Source organism: Cryptomeria japonica, chromosome 10, assembly GCF_030272615.1.
Source record: "Cryptomeria japonica chromosome 10, Sugi_1.0, whole genome shotgun sequence".
NCBI classification, from domain to species: Eukaryota; Viridiplantae; Streptophyta; class Pinopsida; order Cupressales; family Cupressaceae; genus Cryptomeria; species Cryptomeria japonica.
Window position 1 is genome coordinate 740,779,889 of NC_081414.1, and position 3,115 is coordinate 740,783,003.

A 3,115-nucleotide genomic window follows, 5' to 3' on the forward strand; every position below is an offset into this window, starting at 1 on the left:
GCTAAGGGATGTTCCCCACGTGCTAATTCTTGTTTCCCGCGTACCTACAAAAGTGGTTATTTTTGAAAATCGATTTGATTTATGGGGTTTGGCCCCACGGTGAGCACCAAAAATGTATGCGGGAAAAGCGGGTCAATGAAACTTAAAATGTGAAAAATGAAGCTCAAAGGGAATTATCCACACACCCACAAGACTTCTTCGTGTAAGCTATGGAGTCATGAAGGATGACTCATCTTCCCAAGGTTGGTTCCATGGTTCTCTATCTCACAAGGTCCCTTAAACCAATTTCTCTACTCTCAGATCACTGAGTAAAGTGGTTTAGGGATGACAAATGCAAGAACGAGGGATGCTTTGATTTATTTTAACATGAGAATGCAACCTATCTATGCATGATCCTACAAATGAAATGAACTAGATTATAAGATGACATGATTAGTAGTAATACTATCCTAACATGATATACTAGTTATATGATTAAGCTATTGATGAAAGAAACAATCTAAAATGGCTATTAGATTAATTCTTATTTGCAAAGAGAGACTAATTGTGCTAAAAATTGAGCATAAGTATGATATTTAAGAGCTTGCATTTATCAAAATGGAGGAATGAGAGCTCTATTTATAGCAAAAATAGGGCAATGGATGGCTAGGATTGAAAGAGTTAATCAAGGGTTGATTTTGAAAGTTGCTCAATCCATGTTCACAATTTTCACCAATGAAATGGTGACAATTGGCAACATAAGGTTGGTTGAGAGGAGATGTAAGAAGCATTAAATGCTTGAGAAGACCTCATGGTTACCTTAGGGGGTAAGGGTTAAGGTTAAGTTAGGGTTATCCATTGGATAAAGCTTTTACCCAAAGGATAAACTCTTGTGCAAAGGTTAAAGGGATAACCATGGTCAAAGCAATAAACTCTTGATGAGACCCTTGGGTTAGATGGAGGTTAAGTTAGGCAAAAAGTCTCTAATCATGCCACTAAGGATTAGTTAACCATTAATGGTTTGAAGACTTTGGGGACAAATTTGTAAGAGTCCTTCCAAATTTGGGGGCATTCAACAAGTTATCTTGTTGAATGGATAAAGGCTTTAATGTATTTGGAAGACTTTCCTCCAAATTTGAGAAGTGACCTCCTCAAATTTAGGGAAAATGGATAATGGATGGGTTTAGGTTAAATGATTAGGTTAAGAAGAATCTAGAAGAATTTAGGAAGGGGATTAGGATGCAAGTGGGAGATGTAGGAAAATGCAAGTGGGTGAGGAATAATAGGATTTAATTAAAATAAAGTTAATTTATTTTAATTGGTTGCAACTTGTATTTGAATAAATTAGATTTATTCAATTTGGGGGGAAACTATTTAATTAAATGTAAATTTAATTAAATGAGCTAGAATGGGGATTTTAATTAAATGTAAATTTAATTAAATGGCTTAGATAGAAGAAGGGTATATTAATCAAATCTTAATTTAATTAATTAGAAGAATTTAAGAGTAATTAAGTGAATAAAATTCACTTAATCGATTATGCAACTTTTAGGTGTCTACAACAAGTAATAATACTTATGATGAAGTGAGGATGTCGATGAAATGTTTAGTCAAGCTAGATAGGTTAAATGAACCCTTCTCTTAAATGAAATGATATAATCAATCTTTTTCAAGTCACTCTTTTCCTTTACCTTGTTAAGAGTTCTAAAGTGACAACTTGTACAAAAATCAAGATAGATATTATGTTGTTGTTTTCGATAGATACAAATTACCACTTAGAGATAGAGGATTATATGAACAAGACTACTCTCATATGTCTTATATTATATCAATATTTTATTTAGAAAACAAAAATCTCATACACAAAGATATATATCTCCTCAAAGTCAACCATTCAAGATGGGGGTGGGAGGGGGGATTTGTGCAATTTCAATTCAATTCTAGATTTAAGTAAGCATCATGAGAATTATATGGTTTGATACTAACTCAATGTGTTTATAAGGATTCTATTAATTATCAAATACTATCAAAATGTAGCAATGATTATAAACTAACTTAATTTCATGTTCACTAATAATTGAACTTGACTCAGAAAACTCTTGTATTTGATTAACTTTTAGTATATACTTGTTATTTTGTAAAGTTATATTTGTATCAGATTTGGGTTAAATTTTCAATGATATTACTTTGAAATATTTAACTTGTCTTGTATGACCTTGGGGTTAAAATTTAACTTTATCCTAGTGGATAAATAGTTAATTTTGTGCTTATAGGAGTCTAGCTTTCTATGGAAGCAAAGTTCCTAGTATTTGCATATTCAATACTCGATATGTAAAATATTAAAATAGAAAATCATGTAAAAAGAAACTAGGATATAAGTAAGCATGGAGTTATTACCTTGCCAATTAACATCCAAACAAACCTCCTCTGAGTGTGACATGTAGTATAGCCTTAACTAAGTTTTTGTCTCTACTTCACCTAAGTGGGTGGCAACCAATGCAGGAATTAACTGGAGAATTGGACCCTAGAAAGGTTTTCATACCCACTCTTATGATTTTATAGCTTATAATCTTTTAAATTAAAAAAAAGTCAAACTACGAATTCTTTGCGCTTACATGTAGGCAAGACCATCTATGATGAGCCCCTAAGACAATAGGTCCAACCCTTAGGTCTTGCCCTTCTGAGCTCCATTGAACTTTCCAAATTGTATTCCAATATTATGCTTATTCTATCTCAAACAAATCTAGATATAACTACCTTATGATCTATCTATCCAAGATATTGTTGTAGATAAACATTATGATCAGGTATCTAACTTCCAATGGATCATGTGTGTACATATAGTTGTGTAGACATGTTGCAGGAATCGAGACCAAGAGAGATTAATATAGGGAAGAAAAGGCATATGGGCAACATGCACAAGAGAAGGTATGTTTACATGATGAATAAAAAATATATTGTTATCGTCATTTGTATGAATGTTAACATAGCTTTTAAATAATGATACTCTTAACTATAACTCAAATGATGTAATATGCTATTGTAAATTTTCTTGTTATTAGAAATTAAAAAAAAATTACAAATTAATCAAGAAGATTTAGTATTATATGTTGTTTTGTGTCTTTTTATTTGGTGT